The 16,023-nt window shown below is 43.3% G+C and overlaps 1 pseudogene; it reads right to left on the bottom strand.

Annotated features, from left to right (window-relative positions):
• Nucleotides 1–2,941: 2,941 nt before the first annotated feature.
• Nucleotides 2,942–16,023, bottom strand: part of LOC103552475 (large ribosomal subunit protein uL23-like) — a 30,330-nt pseudogene continuing 17,248 nt past the window's right edge.

The following is a 16,023-nucleotide window of genomic DNA, read 5'->3' as shown; positions in this document are numbered from 1 at the left end:
TAATCCTATTATAGCGATGACACATTTTCAATCTTTAACTTCGACATGAATAGAAGGGAAGTTGGAAAGAAATACACAAAAAAATTATGCACATTTGATTGAGAGTAGGGTAAGGAATAAGAATATTTTAACCCTGAACAATTGCTCCAATAGTGAATATATATTAATTTGAATCCATAAAGAGCAATATTTATATGGGAAAATAATAATGTAATAAAGCATAATGCACTACGAAAATGTTATTTGGAGTATAAATTTGTGGTTTTGAATATGTAAAAAATATAATTGGGTCAAGTAAAACTGTAAGAAATGACTGCATTTAAAAAAATTAACTGTAAAAATACTATAAGAATATTAAAAATCGTTTTAAGAAAAAAATTACTACCCACTATCCCACCATCCTAATAGACCTATTTCCATTTTTGTCTTTTGCAAATTCCTTTCCATCTCTATCTACACGTGTATATTTACATCTTGTAATTATAGTCCAAGTCTTATTCTGTTCTTTTATATACATGTATCTTTCATCCATCTGTCTTCAGAGTCTTAATAAATATCACATCTCAGCTTACTCACCGGCTCCTCAGGGAAATATCTAAGGACCCTCACTCCCTCACTTGGTCAGCAGTCCTTTTGTAATCACAAAAGGACCACTTTCCTTAACACTGATTGGAGCATTATTACTTTTTTGTGTGTGATTCTTTGATTAATATCTGTTTGCTTCTGGGGAACCAGAAGTTCGTAATGTATCATTTTCACTCACTGTTATATCCCTAACCCATGGTAACTGCTCATTAACCATTTCTTAAATACACGGTGCATAACAGCTACATAATTTCTCATCACGTTGATGTTGCAATATTCCCGACAACATACCACTATGGTGAATACTCATTTGCTTCAGAGGAGTTTCTTGAATAAAACATAGTGTAATAAACATCTTTACGCACTTAATTTTTTAAAAAATTTAATTTGTTTCCTTAAAATAGAAATCGCCAGATCAATGTTTGTGAACACTTTATGGTGCTTACTGCATCTGACCATAGGGTATTCCAAAAGGTTGGACCCATTTATAAACAGCACGTGAATATCAAATGACAAAACCATTTTGAACTATTTATGATTATAAAATACATATATATAGAATAGCTCACTTAAAATTATTAAAAATTATAAAGAAGATACTTCACAACATTCATAAGCACATTACACAAAGATGACCACCATGAAGCTTTCCTTCCAAGCTTGGTTTTGTGTGTGTGCATTTAGAGATAGGTCCAATTTTGTAATTCTGAAACATAAGATTTGCATAGTTTAATACTCTGCTCTCCTCTCCCCATCTGTGTTACATAATGGCAATTTTCAAGTCTTCTGACCACTTAGTTTTCATGGCTGGATATAACATTATCTTATGGATGAGCTGTAATTCAGCAGTGTCCAGTTATCCAAAGATTATTTTCAGTCCTTTCCTGTAATACATATTGTAGCAATGAGTGGTTTTTGCACATACAGCAATGAGCAGTCGATTCTCACTGTTCTCAGTAGTTATGTTCTCTAAAGTCACCGTGAATACTGAAATAGTGAACACTGGACCACTGCTCCTAGGGGAAATCTAGGGTTAGGTTCCTGTGAGCCTCTGGTCACAGTTTCATTAACCAATCGACACACGACCTCATTTTATGTGTTTCTCGTTAAAGACATCTTATTCAATATATATTGTCAATTCGTTAACATTGAACTCAGTCAACAGCTGTATAACTTATGCCTATAGGAACCTTATCTAACATGTCTATTTTCTCCATAGGACACACCACAGCCTTTTGGCTCTTAGAAACACTAGACAACACCTCGGCACTGAGCGAGGAGGCCATTTTAAACAAAATCACTAACAAAAAGCACAAAAATGTGAAAAACATGGCATTATATTAAATAGACTGAGACAAGGGCACTGTTTACAGTCTGAGAGCTGAAACAAGAAGGCAGAGCATCCCCTTGTTTGACCTCAGCCAGGACCATGGGCATCAGGCAATTCAAAATTTCTGTTGCTCTCCACTTGTCCATGGATGACCACAAAAGCACCAAAAGTATTGATTTTGGAGTTACAGATAAATTTTAGCAAATAAACCCATTCACAAATACAGAATCTGTGAATGATCAGGATCCACTGTACATCTTTGGGGATGTCACATATGTCTTTGGAATAAACATGGAACGAAGTCTAACACTTGAATTCTTTGAGAGGGCTGGAAAGGAAGCTGTTGGATAGCCGTCCAACTAGACAAAAGTGAAGAAGGTCTGGTCAGGGGCATTTTATCTAGAAAAGTAGCTGTTAGAGAAGACCTTCCACCATGATTAGTTTCAGAATCCTTATTAGCCAGCTCCTTGTAGCACGGTCTGAGCTGGATTCTAGTCCCAGGTGTGCCATTTCTTATTTGAGGGACCCTGAGTTATTTCTCCACCTCTTGGAGCCTTGTTTTTCTCATATGTAAATGGGTTCATCTTAGAACTTACCCCAAAGGGTTGTTGAGAGAAATGATTGAGTAAATGTACCTAAAGCATGTGACGGGTCCCGGGTCAGATTCAATAAACCATGACAAGGGAGGGGACAATCTTTAGGGTTAACTTTCTTCAGAGTAAGAAGGAGTGGTTGGCAGTGCAGTCCTCCTGATGGCTGAATATGTGCCAGTCAGGAAAGTCCCCACATTTTACCATTCAAGACAGACCAAGAGGATCTATAATTAAGATTTTTATTCCAAAATCCATGGTACTTTCAACCACCCAAGAAAGGACAAGAATCCATAGTTATCATAAAAGCATCAAAAGTTACCAAAAAGTCCCCATTGTGGTTCAAAGCCAGTCTCATTATCAGTTGGCTTCGACATAAACTTGGAGGTGTTAGATTTCATCTCAGACTACCAAGTGATATATTTTCTTTGCCCTCAGCAATGTGTTATCTAAAAAATCAACTGTATCTGAAAAACCAGTATTGTGATGCAGGAGAAAGATCATTGGATTTTGAGTTGTATTGACCTGATGGGTATTTTTTTTTATGGTAAAAAAAATTTATATTTAGATTTAGCCACCTGGGCTCAGGTTAGGTGATCTAATTTTGTTGGCAACATCCAAAGCATCGTAGTCAGGAGCCAGTCGAACATACGCCTTCTTCCCTCTGTCAGGCCTGATCAGAGTGTTGACCTTGGCCGCATCAATGTCATAGAGCTTCTTTATAGCCTATTTGATCCGGTGCTTGTTGGCCTTGGCATCCACCACGAACACAAGTGTGTTATTGTCTCTTTCTTCTGTATGGCTGATTTGGCTGTTGGCAGGAAGTTGATGACGGCATCGTGGTCAAGCTTGTTTCTCCTGGGGGGTGTTGGTGTCTTCCCAGGGTATTTGGGAGCCTTCGGAGACGCAGTGTCAGGTCGTCAGAAGGTGGGCGATGTGTGGATCTTGTTTATTTATGGCCGTGCACATCTTTTATCCCTGCTTTCTTGGCCTTCAAAGCCTTTGCTCTGGCTATGACTTTGGGAGAGGCAGGCTCTTCTTTCTTCATTTTTGGCGCCATCTTTGTGAAAAGACTGTACTGACCTGAGTTTGACTTCCTAGTTCTTTCTCTTACTCTTTATTTGACTTTTAGGCCAATGACATTATTCCTCTGAGCAGTAATGGCTTTCTCATCTGGAAAATGGGCAAATGATGCATTATTTGTATTTTTGTTGTTTGTCAAGTTATTTTTAAAGGACTCAGCCTGGTAAGTGGTACCTCATAGGGACTAAATAACCATCGCTATTGTGAGATGTCTGTGCACATGGTTTGTGAATTATTAAAAGTCACTCTTACTTTGATTCTTATAAATACCCCTGTAACTTTCCTGTGTATCGGTTCACATTTCCATTTTGTTTCCCTTTATTCGATCCTTCTCCCTGACAGAAAATGGAACTAACTGTATCAAAGGACAGAATCTTTACTTGGAATGTGAACCTGCAGCAAGAAGCAAAATATATCGGCCTGGAGAAAAGGCACCGCATTGACTTCCACTTCCTTGAAATCTATTTCAAAGATCCTGAGGGAAGCGAGACTCTAATAGAACATTGGTGGAAGGATGACATGGGATCGCTATAAAATGATAACTGTTTCAGGGCCAAATTAACTTAATCAAAGGAAAAAATATTCTAACCTGTTTTCTTCTCAAAACCAAGGAAGCTCTTCAATATAATTTTTACAAGATCCTTATTCCAAATACTTATAACTTAAATATCCTATTTCAAAGACTCTGTTTAATGCTAGACTTCATTTTCTTTTCCTTGAAGAGAGAAGGGGGTCATCTTTCGTTGATAATTTAACAATTCCAAATTTGAGTTAGATAATTTAATATGTTTTTAAATAATACACTTACGTGTGTGCGTACACTTATGTACATTCATGCATACATATGTGTGTGTGCACATATCCACCTTTGCCCAGAGAGACAGAAAGATTTGCCTGATAGAGCTTAGTGAGTTACCTTTGATGCAGGCCTACTTGATAATAAATCGGTTGTTTTCTTACTCATGTGTGCAGTTTTATTTTCCTTAAAAGAAAGTGGAGGAATTGTATCAGTGTCAATTTCCTGGTTGAGATATTATACTAGAATTATGCAAGATGATACAATGGGAAGAGCTGGGTGAAACTGGCATATGCAATCTGTCTGTATTATTTTTTACAACTGCATGTGGATTTACAGTTTTCTCAAGATAAAAAAGTTTTAAAAAGATGGAGGGCGAGGGAAAGAAGGAGAGGCAAGAGGAGAGTGGGGCAGGAAGAAAGATGAGAGCTCTCAGTCCACCCAACACATCCTTGGACCCTCTGTGCTCTGCTTCTGGCCGTCACACACATTTGCCCACAACACTCGCATTCCACATCTTCCCAACCTTCAGATTTGAACTAGAGCGTTGCTTCCTCAAAGCCATTCTTCTGGGTCCTGCAGTCCTCTTGACCTTCCCTGTTCAACAGCCTCAGAGTCCTCCCTGGTCACAGCCCACTTCAGGACACCCCCCATGATTTAAATGAGATAATTAAATGCAGGTTGATGTGCCCCTGTCTGTGTCCCAGTGAGGATGGATGCTCCTAGCGCAAGGCCACATCTCCACCGCTCCCTTTCCCATCACCTGGGTTTGGCCCAATGCTCAGCGTGTAATGTATATTTAATCAAGAGGTAATGAAATCGCTCATTTTTTACTTAGGGAATTCATGCTTTTATAAAAATGTTGGGAAAGCTACCCGACAACATTCAAAATTAAAAATTTGCAATTTTGTGGATTTTCCAACAATAGTGAAAGGAACATCTACTGTCTGATTCTCCAGCATCTACAGGAAATGATGTCAAACTCCAGCATACAACATCACACAGCCTCTTCAAACATTGGCCCCAGCCCACCTTTCCATCTGCCTCCGTCCCTGACACACTGATGCCATGTGCCCCCTGCACCCAGTCTGGCATACTTGTTCGTGTCTTTGTTTTTTTGTAACTGAGCTCCCTCTGCATGGCAGTTCTTACTCCATACCTGTTCTCCACCTGAATAACCCTGGCTCACCCTTGAGCTTCCAACTTAAAAGGCAATTCCTCAGAGAGGCCCTCTGAGATCTCCCATAGACCTCAACCCTCCTGTTTTATGATTCCGTAACACCTCGGACTTCTTGGTGATGACAATGATTGCGTGTGCAATTTCATCTTCCACGTCTGTCACCTGAAGCAGGCCAGGAGTCTTTTCTGTCTCATACACTGCTTGTAGGCCCTGTATCTAGCACAGTGCAGGGCCAGAAAGATGTTCAGTAGACGTGTTGGTTAAAGCTTTCGCGTCATCCCTTGTCTGTGGGTGGGATGCACGGCTCTATCATTCCAGATCCATCTTGCTGGACTTCTGCACCCATAAATCTTCCCCGCCTTCTCCCAGCACCCCTCTTCCATGGTTCTATGATCCATGCACCACGGTGACCATCATCACACTGAATTCTAATGTTCTCTTCTTGCTGTTGCTCACATGCCTTCCTCCCCACCTAGGCTTTTATCTATACAAGGGCTGAGACCATGTTCTATAAATCTTTGTTATCCCAATACCTGGAATGCTGTCTGGCATCAAGGAAGCATTCAATAAATGTATGCCAAGAAAACAAACCCTTGTTTTGGGTGTTTTCTCCAGTAGTTATGGTCATACTTATCAACAAGATGTGGATATTATTGAATTTATTTCCCTGTGAGTGGTCTCAGGGATCCTGGACTTGAGTGTGAGTTCCATGGCTTGAGTGAAGAAGATTCCATAGTTTTCTCTGTGCAGCAGACCCTCCAAGGTATCCAGACCAGAAACTCTGAGTCAACTGGTGTGACACATGACCTGGACAACAGGGTATTGCAAAAGATCCCAAAATGGTTGGTTCTAATGCACAGTCAGGGTTGAGAACACTGGCCCAGGAAGCAGCTGGAATTTAGCATTAAGTAAACAAAATGAGTTGAATGTTCCTTTGAAAGATTCTGCAGAAAGTCAGACACCAGAAATAATAGTGCAGACACCAGGATGAGCAAGTGGGTTTGGAATGGAGGCACAGATATAGGGTCTAAAGGGATTTCCTAGGCTCCAGGGGTCCTGGCAGGGGCTGGTTGCAGAGTCTGTGGCCTCAGCCATTGCGGGAAGGGAGGTGAATCAAAGGTTAAGAGAACAGATGCTTTAATGTGGGAGGGTCCCAGTCACCCGACTCCTCACCCTGTATGCAGGGGAATCTGTTCGACTGCTTAGCTTCCCCTGCTCTGACCACTAAGGAAAGTTCCGCCTCCGGCTGCATGGGTCCTGGGAGGGGCAAGGCTCTGGGGGAGAAGGGGCCTGGAGATGCTCTGCTCTGGGAGGGAGGGGGGGCTGGCCTGCTGGCAGGTGGGGCAGCCCCCAGGCAGGGCTGGTTCTAGGGGCGGGGATGCTGGGCAAAAGGGGAAGGTGACGGGTATTTTTTTTTTTTTTTAAAGATTTTATTTTTTCCTTTTTCTCCCCAAAGCCCCCCGGTACATAGTTGTGTATTCTTCGTTGTGGGTCCTTCTAGTTGTGGCATGTGGGACGCTGCCTCAGCGTGGTTTGATGAGCAGTGCCATGTCCACGCCCAGGATTCGAACTAACGAAACACTGGGCCGCCTACAGTGGAGCGTGCGAACTTAACCACTTGGCCACGGGGCCAGCCCCAGGTGACGGGTATTTTTAAAGGAAAAGGGAGAAAAAGAGAGGAAGAGGAGAGGCACAGAGAATTTTGCAAGTTTAGGAAGCAACGGGTCGGGGGTAAATGTGGATCAGGGTGCAAGGAATGCAGAGAAAGGGCATTTTAAAAAGGGTTGCTTATCAGTTGGGTTCTCTTTGGTCTTCAGAAGACAAAAGAAAAGACCCTATTTTCTTTCTTTTTAGTTATTCTTGACTGCTGGCATGGTCTTCTTTGAAATGAGATTTCCTGCAACACTGTGCCACGTGGGACCCCTGTGTGTGTGTGTGAATGTGAGTGTGTGTGTGCACGCCTATATGTGTATGTGTGTCTAAGTGTGTCTGTGTCTGTCTTTGCGTGTGTGTCTGTGCCTACTTGTGTCTCTGAGTGTTTGTGTTTGTGTGTGTGTGTGGTACGTGTCTATGTGTATGTTTTTGTGTCTGTATCTGTTTGCGTGTGTTTTGATCGGGGCGGTACGTTCAGATTGGGCTCATCTGGACCCAGACTGCTGAGATCCACACGCTGACGCTGGCAGTCCCATCCCTGTGACCTCACAGAGTTGCTCACTCCTCTGTGACTCAGTTTATTCATTGGCAAAGTGGGGATCATCACAGTCCCTGCCTTGTGGGATTGCCATGAGGGTTCAGTGAAGGAAAACGCAGTGTCAGGAGCCCAGCAAGCACTCAACCATAAAAAGTCAGGCATCCACATGTCCTCACCAGTCAGCAACTCTGGGTGCAGACACCTGTCTTCTCTAGCACCCTAATCCTTCAGGGACAAATTCCCCTGTTTGCTGAGAACTGAGGAGCTTCCTGGGACCCCAGACTTTCCAGTTTAAAACGGGGACAGTCCCAGGCACACAGGAGCAAGCTGGTCACCCTACCAGTCACCCTCCATCCCCATGCCAACTCCACTCGAGGTCTGTGTACAGCAAACACTTGAGTGTTATTGGTTCTCTGAGCCAAGAAATTGCCTGACTCCTGGGATAATTAATTAACTCTTCCTCGCCTGTCACTGCCCCTGTGTGTCTGGGTGATCTGTTGCCTAATGCCTTCCCAGAAATGGGCACGGTTAGGTGGAGAGGCGAGGCTGGCAAGCAAGGAGAGGTGGGGGTGCTGGCAACATGCAGGCGGTGACTCAGCACTGAGTCTGGGGGCTCTGTCACGACAGGCCACCTTTCCCTGGAACACCTGTGCCCCAACAATGCGCCCTGCCTCACGCTGCGAGTCAGGCCGGGTAAGGTGCTCTGGGCTGCCACTCAGGGAAGGGCTTTCCAGGGCCAGGCCCAGCCTCCCTTCCACAGCCCGACACCTTCCCCTTAGGAGAAGGGCGCCTTCCCCAGGCTGAAGGGCAGCAGCAGGGACAGCCAGCCCAAGCCCTGGGAGAGGCTGCACGTGGCACCTGCTTCCCACTGTCACCCTGCGGAGATGCATGAGCTGAGTCACTAGAGCGACGTGCCTTTGCCTTTCAACTGAGTCCTGAGCAAAGTGAGCCGCCCTACGTGCCCAGCTTTTAGAGGTGAGAGGGACCTCCTGGTTTTGGTTATTTCCAGGCCAAAATTCTTCTAAGCCAAACGTAATTGGGAAGCTTCCAGACTCAGCTCCCTGGGGAATAAAGAAATCATATCTTTATAACGATTTTTATTTCTGCTACCATTGCTGCTATTTACTCATCCTTCACCAAGCACCTCCTGTCTGCCAAGCTCTTTATATACTGTACATCAGCCAACCCTTGAAATGGCCTTGGGAGATATTTATTATCCACACTGAATATTTATATTATTAGTATCTGATGAATCCAAGACTTTGGAAGGTTCCAGAACATGGGCAAAGTCACAGGGCTCTTGGACTCAGTCCCTTCCACACCTTCTCAAATCTTGCCTTTATCAAGCCCTCCCCACCCTAAATATACCCTTGGTGATTCTTGTGTCCTGGTTTCTGTGTGGAAAAAGTATGGAGAGCTGGGTAAGAAATTGCATTCAGAGGCAGTATGGAAAGAAAAAAATCTAAAAGTGCAAATATTACTCTAAAAAAATTGTTCCTGAACTCATGGTCTTTTCCCCATGTTTCTGTCTCATTTTCTTCTCTTGTTGAGTGAGAGACCATCTTCACTTTCGCTCTCCACTTCTTTTTCTGTATCTTTTAGGTTCTTTGGAGGGATGTAAGGTGCTTCTTGGATGCATTTGCCAAATCACACTCAATCCTACACCCATTAGCAATTCTGTCAATTCGGTGTTTTAAATACATTTGAATTAATCCACACGATTGTTCTTCATGAAAAGCAAATCTGGTTGTGTTGCTTATCTGCCTACAAAATGTTCTTTCTAAAGTCTGAATTCCTTATGTGACTCTTGTCTCCGCTTCTCGTTCAATTCTCCCCGGCTCATGGTTTCTGGGACTGGCCAGAACTGTCTGGCGTCTGTGCCTTTCCCTCTGACAGGGTGTCCTCAGGCCCTTGTTCACCTGCAATCTCATCCTCATCCCTCATCCCTTAGTTCCAAGTAACCTCCCTAAGAAGTCTTCCCCGAGTGCCCTTGACCCTAGCTATAGTTGTCGCAGCACTTTGCAGTAACTTGAACATGGCTCTCACATCCAGGTCCGCTGGGCTTTCCAAGTAATGAGGTAAATTCAAGTTATCTGGGATTCTGGTTAAAAAAAAAAAAGATTCCCAGGGCCCATCCCATAGACATTTTGATTCCGTAAATCCAGACTGGGGCTGAGGGATCTGTATTTTTAACACAGGTTCCAGGTGATTCTGATTCAAATGCTCCCTGGTCCATACTTTTAAGAAACTGCGCATTATCGTAACTGTTTATTTATATCTCTGTTCTCTAGCAACCTCCACCTACCCACCCCTCAAAGGTCAAGAGCTCTCAGGAACAAAGACAACACATTTTCATTCCTAAGGTCCTGGTGTTTGGCCTAAGTACTGGGATGCAACAGAAGCCCAATAACTATGTTGTGACTGAATCCATCTAGTCATTTTGTCTATAATGACGCATTAAGCATCTGCCATGTTCATGATGTTGTTCTAAGCACTGGGAAGAAACCACAGAAAGCAAAAGAGATAAAAATCCCTGCCCTTATGGATAAAGCAATGGATGAGTGAATTACGAAGACTCAATTCCAAGTCTCTGAGTTTTAACAATGGTGAATTGGAGCTCTACTGTCTGCTGGTCATTAGGTATCTTCATGGACACTATATTATTAGACTTCAGGGTAAATAGGAAAGAAATAATATGAGAAAATGGCTGCTCCTGTTTCTTTTCTTTTCTTTTTTTTTGGTGAGGAAGATTGGCCCTGAGCTGAGATCTGTTTCTAATTTTCCTCTTTTTTGCTTGAGGAACATTGTCTCTAAGCTAACATCTGTGCCAATCTTCCTCTATTTTGTATGTGGGATGCTGTCACAACATGGCTTGATGAGCAGTACATAGGTCCACTCCCGGGATCCAAGCCCACAAACCGCTTAACCACTATGACACCAGGCCAGCCCCCTGTTTTTCTTTTTTTTTAACAATGGGAAAACTGATAATCGGAGAGGTTGTGACTGGTTGCATATTACAAGACTAGTCCCCTGCAGAGTCTAGATTCAAAAGCTGGCCTGTTCCGTTGCTAGCCTTGAGTTCTTGGTTGTCTCCCCTAGATTCATCATGGCCTTGGCATTGCTGCAATGCTCATTCACCTGGTACAGGTGACCTGATTCAGCAACCTGGCAGACATGAGCCACGGCCACCCAGGAGCTGGCGGTTACCTGGGTCTGCATTCTCGCTAGTGAATTCACCTGGAGCTGCCTGGGCACCACGGCTCCTCCGAGCCAGCGAGTGGAGGGTCTATCGGCACGACTGTGCTTCGTGAAAGGAAGCGTGTCGTTGCTCATATTTTCATGGAGAGGATTTCAAGCAGAGGAGGCTGAAATGGCTTCATGTTGGCACAAAAAATCAGAGATTAATAGTAAACCTTGAAAATAGTGAAGCATCTGATTTGGGCTTTTCCATCGCAAGCCCAATAACCCAGAGGAAACTATTAACATACAAATAGACAGGCTTCCCATTAAAATAGCAGTGGCAGACGGTTCTGGAAGAGACCTCTTCACGCAGAAAGCAATTATGAAGGGAAATCGAGTCGGATTCAGGCCCATTTGCAGTAAGCTTGGAAAATCAAAATGTAACCACTCATAATCGTGTAGACAACCCTGCTGCAGGGGAGGGGTAGCTCGTTCTTTGTTATTATTGCTGTTATTATTATTTCACTTTTAAAGAATTCAACTGTATAAGCTCCGGATCATACTGGCTTACAGCCTCTGCTGAGGGTTACAGCACAGCACAGGCACGTATAGTCACATACCAAAAAAAAAAAAAAAAAAAAAAATCAGCCAGTGTATAAATAAATAGGTTTTCTGGTCAGATTTCCAGAGGTTAATAGGGTTTCTAGCTGAGACGCCACTCAAACTGAGAACTTCTAAATACGTAGACATCAGTTTGAGTGTCTGTGCTCTGAAAGTCAGATGTTTCAGCCCTGGGCCCTTTGTTATTTGAACACAGCTGGAATGTGTACAACCAGAACCTCAGAGGCGTAGTTATGTCTAGAGATGAGAGGTGAGAACCGACAATGTTGGAAGCTCCAGGTAAGGGCAAAGTCGTTCCAGAAGACATGAACGTTTTCTTCCAAACGGTTGTGACAAAGGTAGCAGAGAGGCATGCTAAATGAGATGCTAGACATACCACCCCAAGACCTTCAGGAAACTGCAAGAGTTTGGTGACATTGCCCACAATGATGTCACACGGATTCACTAGCTGGGACCCCTGCTGGGTCCTCTCAGACCACTGGGCAACTCTTCCACGACACCATACTTCTGTCTGATTCACAGTTTGAGTTTCTGTCTTCTGGGCTACACTGTAAGGGAAGCACTCCACCATCTCTAATTACCTTTTAGGAGGAAGACCAAGTCCTGGCCTTTGACCTAAGACACCCTACAAGGGTGCCTACATCTCTAGCATGGCTTGATGCCCTTTCGCCCAATTCTGGGTGTCCCAGCTCCATTGGCCTTCTTTGGTTCCACAGACATGCCATACTCCTCATGCTCTGGGCCTTTGCACATGTGTTTCTCTCTGCCTGGAATGCTGTTCTGCTCAAACTTCCCCTACTCAAACCTCCCACCTCCTGCCTCCCACACAACATACCTAGTTAACCTCGGGATTCTATACACTCATGACAAGGAACCGGAGTTTCTTTCCTTGGTGCCTTTGTCTATAATTATAAACTTACTGGGGTAATTATTGGATACATGTTGTGTCCCCTCTGGACTCTAAGATTCATTTGATCATGAAGCTTGCATCACCAGAACCTATCACAATGTCTGGTCTAAGGATGAACAAAAGATTCCCCAGCATGGGGTCAGGCCAACACCTCGTCAGGCTGAATAAGACCTTTTTCAATGAATAGATGGATTAATATGTGGCAGAATTGGGATATATGACCTGTGTCCTTCCTATATCATCACATTATCTCATTCCTTTTCCTTATCAGGATCAGGGTTTAGAACACAGAAGGTCCAGGGGTATGAGAGTGCCCAGGTAGTGGGAGTTCCAGCGGATCCGGCCATTGGAACCAGGCCAACCTGGGTCACCCCCTACTTCTAGGCCAGACTCTTAGAGAGACCTTGCAAAAAGGGTCCAATTCTGCCAAAAAGGAAAATTTTACAGCTCCTTCATTCATGCTTTCATTTGTCACTGAGTCAGTCAGTCATTCAACAAACATCCTTTGAGAATTTGTTGGGTTAGGACAAAAATCCCACCCATACGAAGCTCACTTTCTGGAGGGAGCAGGCAACCAAAAAATGAGCAACTACATACACTTATGGATGTACTATGTGATGAAGAAATAACCAGGAAGATGAGACAGCCATATTAATAAGATTCATAGTAAGAAGTAACAACCGTGTAAAGAACTGTTTCTTCTCCTCCCTCTCTCCTTTCCTTCTCCCGCCACTCTCCTCTTTCTTTCTTTCTTTCTTTCTTCCTTTCTTCCTTTCTTTCTTTATTTTAACTGGTTCTTCTATCTGGGCTCTTCAGCTTATTTTCTTGGCACCGTCTGTCTATGCTACTTGCTCCAGGCTAATCCAGTTCAGTTCTGCAGACAAATGAGTAGGACAGAGAGACCTCATACTCAGACCCTGTCCTCAAGCAGCTTACGGCCTGGAAGAGACAGACAAGCCTATAACTAATTGAAATAATGCCAAAGAGAGCCAGGGGCACTAAGCAGTGCTATGGTTCCAGAAAGAAATGAGTCACTCAGAGGAGGGAGGAATTAGCCCCGTACCTGGAAGTGGAGGTTCATTTCCATCCAAGAGTGCAGGATCTGAGGTCTGTCTCCATTCCAAATCCAATTTCATGTCATCTTTGCTCCAGATCTTGGAGAAACACTTGAGGATTGCTCTTCAAATAATGGCTGGGAAGACTCAAGACTTTTGTCACAAAAGGAGTACGTGACAACACAGCACACAGAAACGCTCTGGTTATGCGGCATCCAGAGTTCCATATTTTGATGCACCAATTCTCTTCCACCAGTAAGAATCCCCTCGAAGCCCCCAAGGCATGAAGGTCATGTTCTTCTCTCTCAAAAGGGTAATATCCAACAACAACTTGCAGTTACTGGTGAATTCTCGGGATCCAAACTGTTCCATGGTTCAGTCAAGACACCCTCCCATGAGAACGTCTCTAGCTTGCAAAGGTAGAGAGGATTTTTAATCAGTTAGTAACAGACAGTGGAAAGAAGAGTAAGCAAGATCATGTTTTTATTCAGCTATTGAGACTTTTACATATAAAATGAGCTTAACTCTTCTGTATTTGCAAGGGAGTGTATTTTGGGTTTACACAGGGCAAAATTATGTAAAATCTTCCCACTCTTCATGTTAATGAAATCTCATTGTTCCCAAACCCCGAGCATTTAATCTATGCCTTGTGTAAAATATCTAATTCAGATTGTCTTATATGATTTTTTAACTGTGTGCTTGTACTAACCACCCTCCCTCTCATTAAGGATAAGTTCCTAATGGCAGAGGATGACTCTTTTGGTATTCCTCCAAGAGTCTGGAATTTAGAAAGAGTTCAATGCACTTTGGATAGAAATGGATGGGTGAGTGAATGGATAGATGGATAGGTGGATGGATGGATAGATGGGTGGGTGGATGAATGGATGGATGGATGGATGGATGGATGGATGGATGGATGGATGGATGGGTGGATGTGTGAATGGATGGATAAGTGGATGGATACAAGTTTCCACTTTTAGAGCCAAAGGGCAGAGAACAACTAACTTGGCACAACAGGATAGAATAAGATCATAGAGATACCTCAGGCGGTTCCACCTTTGGTAGTTTTGAAAATATGTTCATAAATGCTTTGATACTCCTCCTTTCAAGCAGCAGAGCCTAGTTTTCCTCCCTTGTGTGTAGACTGAAGTCAATGATTTACTTTTGAGAGAAGTCGAAGCGATGGTGGGCATCTTCTGAGATTGGCTTGTAAAAAGGCACTGTGGCTTCTGTCTTGATCCCTCTCTTCAATCACTTGCTCTAGAGCAAGCCAGCAACCAGGTCAGGAGGACACTTAAGCAGCCCTGTGAAGTTTAGAGGCCCTTATGGTGAGGAACTGGGGCCTCCTGTCAACCGCCATGTGAGTGAGCTGCCTGGGAAGCAGATTGTCCAGCCCAATCCTTGTCAAGCCTCCAGATGAAGGCAGCCTCAGCCCACAGCTGGACTGCATCCTCTTGAGAGATCTTGAGCCAGAACCACCCAGCTAAGCTACTCTTGAATTCCTCATCCTCAGAAACTCTGTGAGATAATGTATTTGTTGTTTTACACTTCTACCTTTGGGGTAATCTATTACTCAACAAGAGATAACTAATACACCATCCCACTCCTGAGATCTGATACCACAGAGCTAGGGCCCTGACAACAAAGTGGTCATTAGTGGAGTAACCCAGACAGAGAATGCACCTAAGGTCAGCCATATCTCTCTTTGAATTTGTTCAACCATGGTGTGATTTTGTCAGACTCATTTCAAGAGATTCAATTTATTCAGAATTCTTTCCCCTTCCTCATAATTTGTTCCCCATGGAATAGAACAGCTAATTGTATGGGCTTAGAGTTAAACAAATCTAGATTCTGGTCCTTTCTTTCCTATTTGTTATATAGGGAACTGTTGGAAATGTATTTAATCTCTCTGAGGTCAGATATTTCACCATAAAACAGGGAGGGTAATAGTATTTACTTCATGGAGCTGCACAATCCAGGGGCCACCAGGGTATTATCAGGATCCATTTAGATGATGTATGCACAACATGTAGCACAGTGGCTGGTATCTATTAAGGATTCAAGTAATAGTAACTATTATTATTATCTTAAATAATAAGTACTCAAATTTCCTCACACCAGCCAACAGGATATTCCTTTAATTCCAAAGGATTGCCCTCATTATACTTAATTCTGGTAGACAACATGTTGTAACAGCTGAGTGTTATAAATATAGTTCATAGACTTCCTGCATCAGAATGATCTGAAATGTTTATTAAACATGAAGATCTCTAAAACCAGTTTCAGACCCACTAAGTCAGTATCTTTGGGATGGGAGTAGCGTAGAGAGGAAAGAATGGGAAGCTACATTTTTTTAACAACCTCCCCCAGCTTGATCCTAGTGTTCAGGAAAACTCTAGAGTCACTGCGGGTCTGACGTCTGACATTTACTACCTGAAGTGCGTTAACCTTCGTAATTCCCAAGTTCTCATCTGTGAAAAGGAAATGCTAATCTGCCTTCTC

The sequence above is a fragment of the Equus przewalskii genome, chromosome 3 (genome assembly GCF_037783145.1).
Source record: "Equus przewalskii isolate Varuska chromosome 3, EquPr2, whole genome shotgun sequence".
In the NCBI taxonomy this organism is placed as follows: domain Eukaryota; kingdom Metazoa; phylum Chordata; class Mammalia; order Perissodactyla; family Equidae; genus Equus; species Equus przewalskii.
Note: the sequence above shows the minus strand (reverse complement) of the source record. Positions and strands in the feature narration are given on the sequence as shown.